The 20,391-nt window shown below is 38.9% G+C and overlaps 1 protein-coding gene across 4 annotated transcripts in view; it reads left to right on the top strand.

The window, feature by feature from the left end:
* The window catches only part of GABRG3 (gamma-aminobutyric acid type A receptor subunit gamma3), a 320,210-nt gene that overhangs the window by 275,785 nt on the left and 24,034 nt on the right, over positions 1–20,391 (top strand). The gene's annotated exons all lie outside the window — the stretch shown is intronic.

Here is a 20,391-nt window from a genome sequence, read left to right as displayed (position 1 = left end):
AATCAAATACATCTTAGCAGAGATATTCAATAGTGTCTGCATTGACTATTAAACTATATTCACATGTCAAATGATAATCAGAATGAATATTTTGAATAAGATGTTTTCTAAGGGAAATTTCAATTTTTATTTTAACCGCAATTCATCTTGTACTGATATTGTAAATTTCATATAATAGAATTTGATAATTTTGTCATTTCTCAGATTAGTAATGCAATAATGGAATAAATTGTTAGTAATTATATCTCTATTCTATTAAAATATTTTCCTATGTTGGTTACAAGTTTGACTGACATTTATGGGAATCAAAACTTATATTGCCCTGCAAATCCAGCATTGCCCATCTTGTTACAAAATGTCTCATGAAGCTCATAGTAAGGCATCTTCTGAAAATAATTATTTAGAGCTTGATCAATAGCTGCTGCAGTTAATGGAGCTTTTCCCTGATGCTTGCCTGGAATCAGCTACTGAAATGTTGAAGCCTGAAGCTGGCTATTCAATGTATCCCTTCAGTCACCAGAAACTGCAGAAAGCTCAGCTTAATGATATACCAGTGGGCTAAGTATCAGATGCTCTAAAAATACCTTTCTTCTGTTCATGAATAGTACAAAAGATGATTAGAACAAGAGGAGTGGAGTGGATATTATTCCTCTCCGTATTTTGTAAGTTTGTCAGAGGTGCGTATGTAGCTGGTTTAATTCTTACGCTTTGCCTTGTGGAGACAAATGCTTAGTGTCCTTTGTATATACCTGTACTGTTGCAAATGGTGAGAAAGATCAGACATAAGTAACTTTACCCTGTGGTAAAAGCTAAAGTGAAAAAAAAAGTGGCAGGTCTTCACCTGGATTTTCTTCTTAAGGGAAAATTTCAGTAGGAAGCGATTTTTGCATAAAAAATTATCCGTTTGTCCTCCTTAAAGGACCTCAAGCTATCCATTTTAAAGATTTTCATATTGCATTGAAAAAAAACCCACACAGTCTTTTGCCATTAGTTTTTTATCTGATAGTTTCCATGTTTTGGAAGTTTTGAATGTGTATAACAAGTTCTTGAATGACGTCCTCATTCACTCAGCCGCCACCAGTGTTGTATTTATTGCTCCTCTTTGTACCTAGCATGCTAATCACCTGCTGGAGTTACATTGTCTTCCATTCCAAGATAATTCACCAGGAAAGGGAAGCACCAGGGTTGATTCTGTTCCCCAGTAACCATAACTCAGAGATTGGGGTTGTCGATCTGAACTTTCTTCTGAGTTTGAAAGGGTGACTGAATGTTTAATAAGAACACCAACAACTAGGTGAACCCATCTCAGAATTTAGCATGAAGGCTGGCCAAATCACTCACTTTAGAGGTAGGGACTTTGGTTTCACATGTCCTGGTGCTCTAACCAGTAGGACGCAAGGTGAAAAGCAGAAGGCTGGTAATGTTTCCATGTTTTGCTAGGAAAATACTTTGGTTCCTTATTTCAAAAGAACAGAGTAGTGAGTTCTTCGTAGCAACAAAGACCTTCCTAGCAGCCACTTCTCCTCATCTATACATTTTCCTGCCCAGCTTAGGTGACACCATGGTAAGCTGCTGGCTTTCATGGATTCATTCTGAGATGCCCAGCTCTCCCAATTGCTGCAGAGAACCAGGGCAAAACTGGGTCTGTGAGGATGATTGTATGGCCAGGCCTTGCCAAGTGAGAAGTTGCACTCTTATGTATGTGATACCCAGATCCTCAGAGGTCAGGCCTTTTTCTCCTGGGCTACATTTATAAAGGCAGTAACGTGCTGTCTGTGATGGCAAAAGCAGTAGGGAGAGAGGGAAGTATTTCCACAGAAAAACACCATGACTGCAGTAAAAATAACTTTACAAGTGTGGTTAATACACAAAATACAAAGTAGAATTGGATCAGTAAGTTGTATTTACTCCTAAAAAAGTACAGAGACAAAACATTTTGACTCAAATTATGAAATATATCTATATTTTCTTGCCTACAGTGCAGATGGATGATAACATTTGTGGTATTAATATCACTATAACGGGGATGGAAAGACATATTACATAAGAACTTGTGAGCCTCTTTGGATTTAAAGAGCTGAGAACAGCTTTCTAGAATTTGCTATTCCAGCACCCCTGGCTTTTATTCCTACTTCTGTGTCATTACACCACTGTATTGGTGGTTTATAGTTGGCTCAATCAAAAGTTTTATATTAATGCAAACTGTGAAGGTTTGGCCTTTGCCCAGGGTTGCTACAATGTTATCTAAAAGTCTTTCACAGGCAGCAATTGCAGTTAATTTAAAACTCACAGTATTGCACAGGATATTTTATATTTTATTCACTGCTGAATCTACAATCTTAATGAGAATTTAAAGATACAGAATGGGATGACTATTCACATGTTGCAGAAAGGTGCTAAGTGTCTTCTTAGATTTTAATTGCTATATTTCAGAAAAAAGTGCAGCACAGATCTCTCTAAATTTAGCCTTTGCTCTTTCACATTGGGGTCATGTTTCCAAATATCTTCCATGCAGCCATAGAGGCTTTTTACCTCTAGCACCCTTTTCTGCAGCTATTATTCACAATATTCAGATCTTATTCATACTTAGAACTCTGCTGTCCTGGGTTTACCAGGAGCCGTTTTGCTCCTTCTTAGTAACTGGTGCAAGCTCTGTGTTTTGACTTCCAGCCTGGGCAGAGAGCTGATAACACCGATTGGTTTTAATTGGTGTTAAGTAATGTTTATTCTGGCCAAGAACTTTGTGAGTCTCATGCTCTGCTGGGGACGAGGGGAGGCCGGGAGGAAGCAGAGACAGGACACCTGCCCCAAGCTATCCAAAGAGGTATTCCATACCACAGCACGTCATGCCCAGGGAGGTAACTGGGAGTTACCCGGAAGGGCAGGCTCTCTCTTCGGGGGAGGGAGGGGGGCGGGGTTTGAACTTGTTCGGCAGTGGTATCGTATTCTCTTGTTATTTTCTCTTATCAATATCATCATTGGTGGTAGCAGCAGTGATTTGTGTTATACCTTAGTTACTGGGCTGTTCTTATCTCAACCCGTGGGAGTTAGATTCTCTTGATTCTCCTCCCCATCCCTCTGGGAGCGGGGAGGGTCGGGGGGAGGGGGTGTGAGTGGACGAGCTGTGTGGATCGGTTTAAACCACGATAGTTCTTTTTGGCACCCAACGTGGGGCACGAAGGGTTGAGATGACGACAGATCTGACCGGATTAATAGTCACTCGTCACAATGCTGATTTATTGGCTCTCAAAGCTGTTCCTCTTGATCTCACAGGTTCAGAACTCTGTACATTACATACATCCGGTATTTGCTGTGTTGGTGTTTTTCAAGTGTGGGGCTTGGGCTAAGGTTTTTGTCTCATTGTACTTTATTATAATGACTTGTAATACAATAGAATCATTGATCATGAAACTGATCGGTCTTATGTTCCCAGTGCAGTCTAAAGAACTGTTGTGGTTTAAACCGATCCACACAGCTTGTCCACTCACACCACACCCACCCCCCCCGACCCTCCCCGCTCCCAGAGGGATGGGGAGGAGAATCAAGAGAATGTAACTCCCACGGGTTGAGATAAGAACAGCCCAGTAACTAAGGTGTAACACAAATCACTGCTGCTACCACCAATGATAATATTGATAAGAGAAAATAACAAGAGAATACAATACCACTGCCGAATGAGTTCAACCCCCCTGAAGAGAGACCATGCCCTTCCGGGTAACTCCCAGTTACCTCCCTGGGCATGACGTGCCGTGCTATGGAATACCTCTTTGGCTAGCTTGGGTCAGGTGTCCTGTCTCTGCTTCCTCCCGGCCTCCCCTCGTCCCCAGCAGAGCATGAGACTCACAAAGTTCTTGGCCAGAATAAACATTACTTAACACCAATTAAAACCAATCGGTGTTATCAGCTCTCTGCCCAGGCTGGAAGTCAAAACACAGAGCTTGCACCAGTTACTAAGAAGGAGCAAAACGGCTCCTGGTAAACCCAGGACATCTGCTTCAGTCAACACCTTCTGCTTCTTAGTTACACTGGCAAGAAAGAACAACTCTTCTATGATTAGTTGCCCAATGATGGATTTATTCACCACCTACTGAAGCCAGTATGCATCTCACCATTACCTGCCAGAAAGTCTGGCAAGTATGAGCTATGCTGTCAGATAGCTAAGGAAATAGTACAGTATAAAAAGAAGTATTAATCAAGTTTCCAAACCTCCCAGCAAATGCAACCAAAGTAATGATAGGAGTTAAGGCCAGGTTGGGTGGGGCATTGAGCAACCTGGTCTAGTGGAAGGTGTACCTGTCCATGGAAGGGGGTTGGAAGCAGGTGATCTTCAAGGTCACTTCCAACCCAAACCATTCTATGGCCTTACAATAACATGAGAGAACATTCCTGAAATGTGAGGAAGCCTGCCATTACCAGAGAGCTACCACAGCATCCCACACAGAACCAGAGGTGAACCCTTTGCATGTGGGTGTGGTAGTTTGACAGTGACAAAAATTTGGGCTGGCATCAATCACGATGCATTGCTATGTTTACAAAGTAATTTTGGCAGAATATACCAAATAGACTATCACTCATTACATCAGAGAAAGTTAATGATAGTTAACTTGAGACAAATTGAGGGTGTGTTCCAGAGTTTCATTGCTTCATTTAAGTAAAATATGTAATCCCAAGTGTGCAGGAAGGTGACATTAGGACAAGGATCTCAAAACACTCAAGTGACTTGTACTGAGTTCTGCAAATGTCCTTGTGGTTCTGAACAGAAGAATCCTCTTGAATAGACCTTCTTGAATCAGCCTTGTAAGTGAGTCTATTTAGTCTTTTAGACCTTGTTATATAAACTAGTGGTAGAACTGTAACAGTAGATAATATCCTCATATAGGATAATTCTGCATGATATTGGGGCATTTTGTTGCCAGCCTCTTTCAAAACTGTTTACTTTTTCTCAGAATTTGCCATCTTGTATCTAACCTCTAGGGAGAGGAAAATTTAAATTTTTTTCTCTGCCATGACCCGTAAAGACTGGCGTTTGGAAGGCTACATTTAACTGTGATGTTGAAGATTAATGTTGCTCTGCAAGCCAATGGCTTCACAATACCATCTACGTTACCTTTCTTTAACAGAAACAATCCACAGCTGCTGCTGTTCTAATTGCTTTAAGTGTCTGCAACTACAGTAAGTTCCCTTTAGCTTCTACAGATCTTTCAAGTCTGCCTTGGACCTGGGTATCCCCCACCCTCCAGCACCCCAGTAACAAAGCCATGTATGATGTTATACCGAAGGAGAACAGCTTATTTTTAGATAAGTATGAAATACAGATTTTTGTTTGAGAAGTACAGAACCACCACCCACATTCTAACTCAAGTCAGTATTAAAGTTAATTGCAGACCTCCTACAAGTAGAAGCAGTTAGAGTGAAAAAGACATCTGAATAGTTTTCTGCTCTTCATGTCCACAGTTTCAGGGATATCTTTTGCATACTACAAGTGGTGTGCAGAATTATTCCTTCAGTGCAATTGGTTCAAAACAGAAATTTTCTTAGAATAATAAAGTAGAAGAATCATAGAATTACAAAGCAGCTTGAAGAGAAAAAAGTATAGTACTTCATACATTGTTCACTACATGCAGGTTGCTATGGAGCAGATAAAGATGTTAAAAGCGTATTGAAATTCCCATACATCTTCCTACTGTAGTTGGGCACTTGTCAAAATAATACATATCTTTAGGTAAAGCTGGGGCCAAACTTGCAGATCATAGCTTAATCTGTCTTGGTCCACTTTGGTTTGAATTTTCTCCAGCTAGTAAATTTTTGTATAAAGTTACCTCCCAGAAAAAGAATCTGTTAAACATATGTCTAGTAATATAAAACATTTATTAAAGTGCATGTTGTAGTAATACCAATTTATGCATTCCCATTCTAAACTCTCTATTTAATGCTTATTCTTCCATTCCTCCACTAAGAGAGAGCATGTCTGTTTGTTTTTCTAAATGCTTCCTTCAAAAGTAGGACAAGTTGATAAATGTTGCTTGTGTTAACAGAATAGATAAAGACAGAACCACAGTCAAACGTGACGAAAACTTTATTGCAGCTTATTCTTACTTATATGAATAGAGAGACTGATTTCTAAGAATACATCCTGAGCAGCACATCTGAAAACACCTGAGTCCTTGAACAGGTTTCCACAGTGCCTGCAAGAATCCCCTCAGCTAACTCTGAACTTCAGGTCACTTGCACACCTAGAAGTATTATTATTATTTTTTTCTTAACTCAGGCTGCCTTCAAGCTGTATCTATTCTTGACTCAGACATTATCAGAAACCCTCAAGGAGCTATCGTGGACTATGTTTTCTGCTTGAAGTCACCAGAAATATTGAAGCAGGAAAGCTACATCATGCGTTGGGACCATCCCTTTTGCAATGAAGTGCATCCTTGGAGAGCACTCTCCATACTAGCCTGACAAGGGCTATTCCCATCACAATCAGGGAACACTAGCAAGACCACAGAGCTGGTGTTTAGCTTGCTCCTGCAGCAAATAAAGGAGCTAGAAGCTGTTTTAGTCTTGACATTCTATACTGAGACTTACAAGTATAGAAAGTTTGGGTTTAGCCATCTCACTTAAGGTTACAGAAGCCCCTTTAGCTCCGTGCTAGTCTTACAGTTCACCTCAGGCCGAAGCTCATTGCAAATGGTGCTTAATCCCATCCTGTTACATTGTTTAAAAATCAGATACATGGTGAGAAGTGCAGAGTACAGGCTTACAGGATGCTAATAAATACCCTATCATTTAGGAATGGAGGTTTTCTTAAAACATAATACAAAGTTTTCCCATTGTCACAACCTTAAAATAAAATTGCAGCTTAAATGCGATTACATATCTACATATTACTATTGAATAGAAATTTAATTTCTTTGTGCAAACACTGACATTTTCATGGAACCCCCATTCCAGTGTCTTAGGACAGGGAAACTCCAGGGAAGTTCAGAAATTATAGCAAACAATACATTATTAATGGTTCTTCTTTTTGGTAGTTTCTGATTGTCTTTGGTATTGAACTGCCAACATAGCCCCTTTTGCCCTGTGCTCAAAAACATTTCTAAAATATGAGCACTGCTGGCAGTTTTTCTACATCTATTTATACTGAGGAAAGAACAATTTGCTCTTCTATTTTTGTCTGAGATTGAACCAACAATAACATCCTGAAACAGTTTCAATCCTACTAATACTGTATTAATCATTGCATTTTAAGGCAACTTGTGAACATTTTTAAGAGTTCCCAAATTTATACAAAAATATTGATTTTTCTCCATTGTTTCTCAAACTGTTTAACAAACTGACAAGAAAAAAAAAATCAGATCTCAAGTGCTGCATCTTCTGGAAGTAATAATTTCTTGAAGAATATTGTAAACATAACTTTGCATACTTCAGGAAAACTGGCGTTTCTACTGCTAAAAAAAAAAAAAAAAAGAGAAAGTTTTGAAGACTGCAGTCCACCATTTTCCCGAGTAAATCAGTCTTTGTAAAATGTTTGTACAGTCCTATAAGTAGTGTTTGGAAGTGTTATCTGGTACTGATGCTGGCTCAGAAAAACAGACAGAAAATGAATTTATTGTCTGCTTATTTTAAGCTTCAAGCTGATCCCTTAAATATAAGATTCTGTTACCATTTTCAGCTATTCTTCAGAAAGCTATTGTGAAAGGCAGTGAAAATTAAGTAGTTTTAGCATTACGTGTTTCAGAAACACCTGCATCTCATTATCTCATCTGAATTTCCATAAGTAGAGAATACCATAAGTCATTCCAGAGTAGAACCGAGTGAGACAATGAAAAGAAGAACGTTGAAGATTTTTTAATTGCATTTATGCTTTTGATTCATGTAGTTCATAAATATTTGAGTACCTTAACACCTGGGTTTGTACTTTTTGTTACCTTGGCTTTTCTTTGTTCTTAAAGTCATTTGTTATTCTCATATTTAGGAGTGCTCTCATCCAGTTAAAGCACAGATAGTGCAGTTGTGGTTGATATATTATTAAGAGGCTTCTAATAATTGTATTGTTAAATTATTTATTGCAGCTATTCAACAAATACTAAACAAATAACAGCAAATCCATTTGGCAATACTCAAGGTCACTTTGAGAATGTTACATTAATCAAAAAAGAGGATAAAGCTGTTTTACCCCATCACATTTCTTAATTACAATCTTTACATTTTAATCATGGGATGACGTTCAATAAATGTATAGTTTATGGTATTGGATCAAAACCACCGCAGACACACTTTAAATAGTAGTAATCACTTATTATCTCACTATGTTCATTTAGATGTCATCAAAAATATTGGATTATCTCTGCTTTGTCCAGTTTTATGCCAATTCTACTCCAACGTGCAAGAGCCAACTTGCCTTTTCACCTGTAGCCTTCTGGCCTCTCTGCTTCTCTTTTTTCATTCCCTCTTCTTTGTCCTAAAAACCATTTCCTCTGAGTACTTCTGTCCTTCCATCTTTGGAAGGACATCTTTGGGCTTTGCTTTTTCTTTCGTTTGAACTTGTGCTGGAATAAGGCCTTTATTCTTCCTTGACCATTTGGCACAGACCCCTTGCCTTGTTCTTGGTTATAGTTTTGTTTTTTTGGGTTTTGGTTGGTTTTGATTGTTTTTTGTTGGTTTTAAGCCAGACCTTGCCAGGTCTCTGAGGAAGGTCTCAAAGAAAGCTCATTAATGAGCTGCTGATGAAAGATTCACAATACTGGTGTTTGGAATGAAGAGTCTTATAAGGATGAGAAAAATAGTTCTTGGAATGCAACAGAAATATATCAGCAAAGTATCTAGGATTCCTTTTTGTAAAATCCTAGTTCTGCCATTATAAGGAAGAAAAGGGGTTAACAGATAGCAGATCTTTGTTGGAGCAGGGACAATTGCAGAGATTTAAGTTCCCAGGAATCAGGTCCATGTAAAGATCACCTAATTTCAGTACTTCAGGAACAGCAAGATCAACAGACTGCCCTCTCCTGCATGTCCATCATTAACATGGTAGTGCCAACCAAGAACCTTAGGACTAACAGATACCACCTTTTGAATCACATAGGTAGCTGTCTCTCCAGGCAGTCTGCTTCACTCTGCAGTCAGCAGAGTGATGGTAATCAAGCATTACCAGCTTCAAACTCAGCCATACAGATCTCTTTCCTTACTTAGTAGTATATTTCCCTTGGCAATCTGCTATATTAAGCAAGTATTAAGGTCACAGATCATCATGATTTGTCCATAAATGCAAGGATTCAACCAAGTCAGAAATGGACATAACTTTAGTGATTCCTGTTTGTCTACCAGGTTTCTTCTGAAAAGCAATCAGAAGACATCCTAGTGAGGAGTCAGGATTCAGTGTGGTAATATGCATCGTGAAAGGCTTTCCTTTTTCCACAGTAGAAATTCTCTCTTCATTATTTACCTTACCTATCTCCAGTTCTCTTCTGCTGGGGGACTGCTGTTACTGCTGTTCTGAATCAGAACTGACTCAAACTGCTCACAGTTTGACAATAGGAAAAAATAGTAATATTTCAACCTGATTCACATTTCTCAGGTTACTTGCCTACCCTGTTCATATTATGAAGCACTTATCAACACTGGGTATTTAAATCACTTTCTAGCAAAAAGAGAAAATCAAACTTATATTTAAAGGATTGCATTGGAAAGTGAACTTTTAAAGGCTTTCTTCCCTCCTGTTTCTTCTTTTTTCTGTTTTTTTTCCCTTTTGTTTGTTTTTGGGGTTGTTTTGGTTGTTTGCTTTGTTGGGTTTTTTTTTGAGGAAGGGTGTTTGGTTGTGGTTTCTTTTAATTATTATTTTCATCTTCTGATGTCTGCAACTTTTCACACTGTAAAATCAATTTGGTAAACTGCTGCAAAGGTAGATTGCCTTCTATGTTCACACTACGTGGAATGTAATCTATAGATAGATACATATTATAGGAACACCACTACAATCAGGAAAGTAAGGGGAAAGAGGGGAGATGGGGAACGTGTTCTTTCTTCCCCTGAATCTAGGGTGATAACTTCAGTTTAAGGGGGGTGTAAAAATAATAGCTAACTGGTATGTAATACTTAAAATTATTTTACCAAAGTTTACATGACTTCATAAAAAGGTGAGAGAACATTCTAACTGCATAGAATTTAAATGTACTGATTTCCTACTATAGCTGTATTTATGCCATTTTTTACTGAAAAAAATGAACATGAAAAGATTTACATATCTGGAGTCTGCAGTCAGAAACAGGGAAACGAAAAATTTACTTGTTCAGCTGCAGTATATAAACTTTAAGATTTGCATTTAGTTCCTGTTAAATATGCTTAAAGAGAGAGGAAAGCAAAGAAACAAACAAAAAAGCCCAGGAAAACCTCTTTGTAACAGTGTCTGTGGCAATAAACATGTGCTATTTTTCTTGATAATAAAATGCAGTTTTTTCTCTCTGCAATTCCATGTCAATGCAGCCTCAAACATTAGTTGTTACAGGATCTCTGATAACTTCCAGCTGATTTTCCAATTCAGAGCTTATACTAAGTTGGCAACCTTAGCCTTAGTAATGAAAAGTGGCAGCTTTATTAATCAAACATGTTCAGCCACCCAAGCATCATTAAAACTTGATATAAGCTCAGAGTGCAAATGCTTCAGCACCTGGAAATATCTCCATGAAATATTGGCTTAATGGTGAGTGAAGTGTCAAGAAGATATCTAGCCCACTTCTCCCTTTTGCTCTAATTACGCAATCCAAAAGTGTAAATCATAAACCAGCCTGCTCTGACATCCAGAAGACTATGGTCCGGTCTCCTGTTCATCCATTTAAATAGCTACATTCTAAACAGTCTTGGTTGGTATTAAACAGAGTTTAATGCTTCATTGCTTCCTGTTCAAAGCACATGACCAATGGAAGAAATTGTATTTCCAAAAGATTTTACTCCATAAGTAAAACAAGAAATAGTTGAATAATACAAAATTATGGAATTAGATTTATATTGAAATAAACTATTTTGAGAAAGAGGGCTAGTGAAGTTTAAAATGTCCTCATTCCACCCATGAGGTCGCCATGTGAGTTCAGGCATGCAAGGAAGGTCTTGCACCTTAGGGTTGATAAATCCAGAGTAACAACTTTCCATGGAAAATCCCTTACCTCATTCTGTGCTTGAAGAGTTTGTGGGCCCAGTCCAGGCTCCCTCTGGTCAGGAAATTCCACCGAAGAAACATAAAAAACACCCTGTAGAGCCAGGAGGAAAGAAATCCAGTCTTTCAGGTCATGGTTTTTCTCCAAACTTGATTAACCTCGTGCCTCATTTGGTGATTTTACCTCATTACTGTTCACAGTCCATTAATAAATACATTAAACAACCTTAAAAAAGAAAGAAAAAAAAAATCCAAAGGAAGACAGAGGCAGGAAATGATGAGGAACTGAAAGTTCACATCAGGGGACTGGGACTTGCTGGACACTAATACCCAGGGAGAGGCGAAGTGGGAAAGATGAGGCTGGCAGCTCTTGGGACGAGGACAAAGAAAAACAGCAGAGCTTGAGGAGGTCTGGACAAGAAAACTTCTGTTGTAGGAAAGGAAGCCATGTGCTGTAAGAAAGACTGGGGCATGGGGAAGGAAGAATGAAAATGGCAGGGATAAGGAGGCTGGGACTGGGATGAGAAGCTGGTGAACTGGTGCTGTAGCTGTTTGTACAAACCAGCTAAAAAAGCAGAGCTGTGAATGAGGAAAAGCTTTGGACAGAGGCAGAATATATTAAGCTTGGTGGAAAGGCTACATTGCTGTTTAGAGCCTGGAATGTAGTCCAAGACCCTCAGATCTCACTAATTCTCCACTGTCAACAAAATGCTTACGAACCCATGGCAAAATGTCTGTGTTTTGTCCATTTCTGGAATTAGGCGCCAAATGATTATAGACAGTACCAGTCACTGAGCTCAGCTATTAGTAGGGCTGCAGGATGGCCTACAAATAAAGTAAGGAAATAAAATGTTGAAGGGAACCTTTTTGTTCCATCAGGAAGTGGATAAATTCAATACAGGCCATTGAATATACCAAAACATTGGATGAAAATCAAGAAACAAAGCTGCTTGTTTTATCACAAACAACCTCCTAAACGCAACAGCCACAAAGGTTGATCATTTTGGCTTTTGTCATTCATTGCTCTCTGGAAGAAACTTCCAAAAATGTAATATTCCCTGTTGGCAGGGCTTGAGGCTTTGTAAGACTTGATAGGCTCCTGCAGGGAAAATCAAGGCAGTTTGCGTTAACAATGCACAGCTCTGTATGGAAAGAACCCTGCAGAACACAGGGAACAAGAAGGAAGGTTGCAGCTTTTAACATTGTAGTCTGTTGGTTTTGACATTAACTTGTTTAAAGGGTTACCCTATATAATCCCTGCAAGAGACAACCCAAAGAGTCCCTTTAGGCAGGACACACTAACATACGAGAACGACTCTTTACCTTCAAGTCTTACAAGGGGAAAGATGTACAGCTAACAACTGAAAAGAGATCATGTCAGATTTAGAGCTTTAGATTTAGATTTAGAGCCATTCTTGTTTATATACATCCAAGCCTGTTATGACATTAGAAATATTGTAGGTATATTAGAAACTCCAGATCCTGGGTTGCCTACCTGTAGTGAAGAATAATCCTGACTGTCTTGGCCTCCCCATATTCTTTTTTGGTTTTAGGTTTAGGTTTAGGTTTTTTTACTTTTATGCTTATTTTTATTTTATCTTTATTTTTATTATTTTTAATCTGAATTATTATCTGGTTAGTTAGAAATCCATTCAAGGATAGATACATAACCATAGACTAAGTATATACTGCAGTATCAACTGCAGGGTTGAGAGGGTAGGATGGCAAGTAACAAATAAGATACACCAAGTTTAACCAACTCATAATCTTACAGTCTTCAGCTGTTAACTTTATATACTGCTTCAGTCCTATAAGTTATCTTTCATGAGCACCTCCCATATGAAGATAGGTTGAGGAAGTTGGGGCTGTTCAGCCTGGAGAAGAGAAAGCTGCGTGGAGACCTCATAGCAGCCTTCCAGTATCTGAAGGGGGCCTATAGGGATGCTGGGGAGGGACTCTTCATCAGGGACTGTAGTGACAGGACAAGGGGTAACAGGTTAAAACTTAAACAGGGGAAGTTTAGATTGGATATAAGGAGGAAATTCTTTCCTGTTAGGGTGGTGAGACACTGGAATCGGTTGCCCAGGGGGGTAGTGAGTGCTCCATCCCTGGCGGTGTTCAAGGCCAGGTTGGATGAAGCCTTGTGTGGGATGGTTTAGTGTGAGGTGTCCCTGCCTATGGCAGGGGGGTTGGAACTAGATGATCTTTAGGTCCTTTCCAACCCTAAGTATTCTATGATTCTATGTATTTTCACACCTAAAGAGCAGCATCAGAAATGTTTTCATGTGGTATTTTTCTCCCCATGTTGCATTCAGATTCATCTGTGGAAGCAAAGCACAGGGCAAAGTGACTGCTGGCTGGGGAAAAAAAACAACCAACCAAAAAAACAAAACAAAACAGAAAAACCCAAACCACCAAAAAATAAACCACCCCTGCCAAAAAAAACCCACAACAAACACTAACAGCCCAGAGGCCTAAATTAAGATTGCCAGTGAAGTTTTTTGGCTGCCCCATGGGCACCTCATTAAGCACTTAATTTTTTGCAGTCCTAAGGCCTTCAGAAATGGAAACATTCCTACACTTTCTTCTTCAGAAGACATAATTTGATTGAAACATAGAGAATGTAGGCTCCATACTCTTTTCAATAGATGGCCACTCCTGACAAATTGTGTCTGCAAATCTAAAACTAATGTATGTAGGCGAAAACTCTCAAAAGTGGTTGTTGGTCGACCTGTGGAGTGCATAGAGTCATGAGGGACTTGCATTCTGTGTGGATGCCCACTAGCAGTGGTCCCAAAGTGACCCCACTAAGACTGGAAATTCATCAGTATTGGAAAGATATTAATATAGCTTCATGGTGCCAGAGTATGCTGTGCTTAAAGCCTTCCGCATGTTCACCCGATTACCTTATCTGTGGCATGAGCGACTGAGAAACATGGACCTCATTGATTTCCATCAGAGTGAAGTGCTTTTGAAAGTGCTACCACTAATATTTACTCAATAGCCAGCAGAAGTCCAGGAGGCTAGAGTTCACACCTAGTTGTTTAATGAAAGCAGGGCATTGTTACAAGTCACAGGCCTGTGAAGCCCAGTAACAAAGGCTGTTCATGCTGAAGATAAGGTATGAAACTGGAGGTATGCAAGAACTACGAACTACAGCCTTTCAGTAGTTATTTTGTTCCACCAGTGTAGCTTTGAGATTTTTAATTGAGTCCTTTCACATGAATGAACCAGAGTTGGCCGTTTCAATCAAACTACATGAAAATGCATTGATGTTTTAAAGGCATTTGAGTTAAAACAACTTTAAATCACATTATCTCTTCTTTGCTTCTATGTGCAGATTGGAGCTTCAGCCACCACAGCAGCACAGTCATTAAGTAGTTAAAAAGCAAATAGATTTGCCCATATTTACCTATTCCCAAATTATTCTCCTCTTACAAACAGCTGAAGTTGCTGAATTTTGAAAGACTTTCTAGTGTTACAGTTGGCTAGAATTCATCTCATGTTCCCGTTTAATTTGCGCATATCTGACATACAGTCCTCTTCACATAGGCCTGTGTGAATAGGCGATTAATGGTGATTGATGCATTGAAGTACAGCAGGCCACTCCCTCCCAAACTTGTATATTTTTAGGTAATTGCCTGGGTATTTGTAGTTGAGGAAAACTAGAACCTACAAAGTAATAATCAAGGAAATTTCCATATGCTCTTCAAAAAGTTAGCATAGTTGAAAAATGAATCCATAGTTTGGTCTGGCTTCATTACACAGAACCATTTTTCTGTTTGCCAAAAACTAATTAACTTCTGGCATCAGTGGATGTTGATATCTTCCTGCCGTACAGTTGTTCCATTCTATAATTAACTATGAATTGTGAATGAATCCTTCGCGAATCGTTCAGTGACCTTCATGTCACTGAAAAACTTTTCTTGCTCATCCCTTTCTTCAGAATTTTATGGGAGTTCTTTCTTCTCTCTGCAGTCCTCTGTGGTCACTATTCCTTTTCTAGATCAGGCAGGGAAGATGTAGAAAGACATGTGGTCTCTTGCCCAGGAATCAACAGAGTTATTAAAATGTGTTAATGAAAGCTACTCAGGGAAAACAGCTCTATTTGTTTGCCACAAGGATAGCATTGGTGGTTTTTTTTTTGTCAGTGTGGAATTTAACAGGACCCTCTTAAAAACTCAGTGCATGTAATTCTCCTGCAATTTAAGTATTTCACACTGCAGAATATCAGATAAAGAGAATTCATCAATAAGCAAAACCAATGCCCCCAGAGACAGCTAGGAGAGCAATATCAAGAGGCTTGGGTTACGTCTCTGATTTTATGTCTTTAACAATTTTCAGCTAATTCTATTGACAGGTTAGAGCCAAGTTTATTGCTAGTTGACATAAAACAAGAAAATTATTCTAATAAAAACAAGTGAAAGTTTAAGCATGGAGTTCAGAAACGGAAAATATTGTTCATAAATGGAAATGAACAAATGAGAAATAGTTGGATTTAGGTGAGACTTAGGCTGCCTTTTTCCTTCATCTCGACAGAACTAGGAAGTACTGAACAGACTCACCAGATAGTTCAATAGGGCAGTACACGAAAGAAAAAGGGCTAGTAAAAGCAGGAAAAAAGGGAGCATTTGTTTAGCACAAAATTAATTTACTAACAGCAAATTGCAATAAAGGCAATAGATATGAAGATATTTCTTTTGTATCCCTTTGTTTCATATCCCTTCCTAGAAGCTTGGGAAATTAAAAAAGGCAACAGTTACGGCTTGTTTCTGAATATATATTTGAGAAGGTGATATAAGTGAAATTTGCAAAGACAAAATAGTAATTGAGAGAAAGTGATATGAGAAAGACTGATAATAATCTAGTTAGAAATGCTTGAGTAGACAAAGGAGCTAAAATAACAATCAGAAGTGGTATTACCTTTTTTCAGCTATCAAATATCTTCAAGTAAATAAGTAAATCGTATAGATCAATATTTTTCTTTATTCTACCAGGTAAAACAGTGGAAAGAATGCAAGCTTGCCTCTGCTGCAAATTACTAAATAAATCTGTAGAAAAAGAAAAATCTACCCATAATGTAAAGTGAGAAATACCTATGTCAGTTTTAATCTGCAAGAAAACTCCTTCTGCAAATGCTAACAGTATTCTTTGTAATTTCTCAACCTTACCTCTTACAATTTCTTAATTAAAAAAGCATTGCCTCCAGCATGCAGGAATTTGGTATGGGATGGAAAGTTAGAATGCAAAAGATAGAACTATGGTTAATGGGTTTTTTGAGTGCAAGTAATGACTTACTGTTTGTGTGTGTGGAAAACAGAGAACTCAATCTAACAAGGAAGTGAAGGTACTTGAATGTGTCCAGAGGAAGACAACAAAGCTGGTGAAAGGGCTGGAAAGAATGTCTTATGGGGAGGTTCTGAGGATTTTGATTTTGTCTTGCTTGGCAGTTGGACTAGATGATTGTTGTAGCTCTCTTCTAACTGAAACATTGTTCTATTCCACTCCATTACACTCTATTTTGCTTCATTCTATTCTCTGTTATCAGCGACTTCCCCAAAACAACCACTTCATTAATTCTTTCTTTCCTTAACATACCCTTTGATAACTTGATAACAGTAGGGTAAAGAGCTGACCAGGGATCACTACGGCCCATTTGCAGCAAGTCCGCAAGGAAGGCTTGAGGGGGGAAAAAAACGCCACTTTTTTAGTTTGTTTTATTTTTTATTTTTTAGATTTTTCCTCCCCCCAGTTTTAAAAAGCTTATAAACAAACAAATGAAATGACCAAATTAATTACAGGCTTTTCATCTTGGCATTGGTCTCAAGCAAAGCCATGGAACAGCTGATCCTGGAACAGATTAACACAAAGGTAGAGGATAATAAAACTAATACCAGTAAACATTCATTCATAGAAACTAGCTCCTGTCAAACTAATTCAATATCATCTTCCAAGCTTATATATTTCTGGTGATGTAATGTACATTTGTAAGACATCTCACTTGATGCAGTATGACATTTTGATTAAGAAGCTACAGTGACAAGAAAATCATTGTGGCACACATCAAATTCCTAAATTTTTACTACATGGTAAGATTCACAACATAGCTAGAAAAAAACACCGTTCATCAGGATCTTCTGTTGAGATGCTGTCTTCTGGCTTGACACCATTTAATACTTTTTGTTAATGATGGAAAAGCAATCATAATATCAATATTCATTAACTTTATAAGTGACACAGAAGCTGAGGGAGTGGTCCATAACAGATACAAGTCAGGGTAGAAAATAGTTCAAATAGCTTTGTAGCCTGGATTCAAATGCCAGTAGTCATTTTCATACTTCAGGATTGAAGCAAGTATTTAGGATTGAAGCCTATGGATTTTGCTTTCCCGGAACTGGAGAGCTGCCATTCTAGGTGCTGCAGGTCTAAAGCCTGTGGGATTTTTCTTGTCAATAATTATATTTTTTTAAAATATACTCCTTGTTTGAAGGTGTGGCCAAAATACCAAGCACAGATTTTGAATATGTATTCAGAGAAAGATCATTCCATAGAAAAAGAGCTTTTAGATTTTTGGTGGGTTGACCCTAGCTAGATGTCAGGTGCCAACCCAAAGCTGCTCTACCACTCCCCTCCTCAGCTGGACAGGGGAGAGAAAATATAACGAGTATCATTTGTGATAAGCACAGGAAGAGAACACTCACCAGTTACTGTCATAGGCAAAACAGACCAACTTGGGGAAATTAATTTACTACCAATAAAATCAGAGTAGGATAATAAGAAATAAAACCGAATTTCAAAACACATTCCCCTCCATCCTCCTTTTCTCTGGGCTGAGCTTTACTTCCTAATTATCTACTCCTTTTCCCCCAGCAGCACAAGGGTAATGGGGAATGGAGGCTGTGGTTCGTCGCACATTGCTTCTCCTTCCTCCTTAGGAAGGAGCAGCACTTTTCCTCTGCTCCAGTGCCTCTGATGGGAGACAGCTCTCCATGAACTTCTGCACAGGCTGCAGTTCTTTATGAGCTGCTCCAGCATGGGTCCCTTCCATGGGGTGCAGTCCTTCAGGAACAGACTGCTCCAGTGTGGGTCCCAGCGGGGCCACAAGCACTGCAGTAAACCTGCTCCAAGATGAGCTCCTCTCTCCATGGGCCACAGGTTCTGCCCGGAGCCTGCTCCAGGGTGAGCTTCCCACAGGGTCACAGCCTTCTTTGGGCATCCCCCCGTTCTGATGTGGGGTTCTCCACAGGCTGCAAGTGAACATCGATTCCATCGTGGATTCATATAGGCTGAAGAGGGGCAGCCTGACTCAGCTGGGCTGCAGCGGAATCTCTGATCCAGTGCCTGGAGCACTTTCTGCCCTCCATTTGCACTGACCTGGGTGTCTGCAAGGCTGTTTCTCTCACATGTTTTCAATCCTCTCTCTGGCTGCAGTTGCTCCTGAGCAGTACTGTTACCCCTTCCTAAATATGTTACCCTTGAGGCACCACCACAATCACTGATGAGCTTGGCCTTGCCCAGCCAGTGGGTCCATCTTGGAACTGGCTGGCACTGGCTGCATCAGACATAGGATAACCTTCCAGCAGCTTCTCACAGAAGCCAACTCTATAGCCCCCCTGCTACTAAAACCTTGCCACACAAACCCAATATAATATTGTCTCTGTACGTTATGATTATACAGTTCCTACTGAAATAAGACCTAATTCTGATGGCTGCATGTTGAGAGTTATTTTGAGAAGTTGTGGAGTGAACAAAAAAATCTGTAAGATTTATCAGAGACTGAAAATAATTCCTTGTGTTAAGAGACGCGTTTATCTTGAAGGATAAATGGTAGTTGATTACCATCACTTAATACCTGCCTAAGAAAAAGAAAACTGGTTAAAAAAGGTTCTTGGTTCTTCAGTCTAGCGAAGGCATGTTAAGAATCAAGGTCTGAGCTGATGATAGATGACTGCAGACTAGAAAAAACCCACCTGTTTTTCACAGTGAGCATTGGAAGAACAACTTTGCAACTCTGTCGATAGAATTTTGAAAGTCAAGATAGGTTGCCTTTCTAAAAGATGTTCTACTTTATTCATAACTTTTGGGCTTACAGCAATGATCACTTCAGAAAAATCTTAGACCATGCAGAAAATGTGACCAGACAATCACAATAGCTTCTTCCAGAATGCAACATAATCAACAGGGATGGGCTTCCGACAGTAAGATACTAACTTAAGCTTTCAAAATATTATAAGGAAAATTGGGCCACAGGAGCAACATTAGAGATGGTTGAGGTGGACTAAATGTCAGTATGGATAGGAAGAAACAGGTTACACCATTCCATGATTACATTGTTATAGTATGGCCACAACATTGAGGCCAAACTTACGAAGATTTTAATTGAACGAAAAGAATATCAGTACTAGCAATATGTTGCATTTTTATTATAATTTTTTGAATTATGTGAAATTCAATTCTGAGGAAGATAATGAGAGAATTCTACTTTAAAATGTTGAAATGGGATTTTTTTGATAGTTAATTGAAACCTATTTCAACTGGGTTTGGAATTGCAAACTCACCAAATCCAGTCATGTGGGACTTAATAACAAACTTCAGTACAAAGGGGCCTCCTCCCACAGCTCTTGTTAATAAGAAATTCAGTCCTAGTAATAAATGAGAAGTGATCGGCATTGGTGGATAACATAAACATAGGGGTTCCCAGGCATGATCTGGTGCTTATTAAAAGTAAAGTGAATGCAGCAGCCATTAGCGTATATTCTCAGACTTCCTACAGTATTTGGTGCTCTATGAAGCGTGAAGAATGTTGTGTTTGACAAGCACTGCACTACTCCTGATCAATAAACCCTCTCAGAAGATTCCTACATAAATGACACTCATTCACTTTGATCCTGGATCTACTTTCATTGACATAGGCAGCAGTGTTAATCTATTATTGGTTTTACTTCATCTGCAATTGTTCATTTTTATTCTTCAAGCACAAAAATTCCCCTCTATATGATAAATAGCAGCACTTCTTAGGAGTAGTGAGTAATGGATCATGCATGCTACACCATATTTGTATATTGATTTTCTTTCAGATTGATGCATGAATGCAAACAGAGTTTGCATAGGTAACTTTTCTACTGTTAAGGCAGAAATTGATCTGGACTGGTAGGTCGAAGTCTTGTGTATGGTATTATACATTTTTATAGCTATTACATGAATTGATGAAACTGAATTTTTGGGAGGATTTTCCAGGATGACTTGTACCT

Source organism: Lathamus discolor, chromosome 4 (assembly GCF_037157495.1).
Source record: "Lathamus discolor isolate bLatDis1 chromosome 4, bLatDis1.hap1, whole genome shotgun sequence".
Classification (NCBI taxonomy): Eukaryota; Metazoa; Chordata; class Aves; order Psittaciformes; family Psittacidae; genus Lathamus; species Lathamus discolor.
This window is presented reverse-complemented; position numbering and strand designations above follow the sequence as displayed.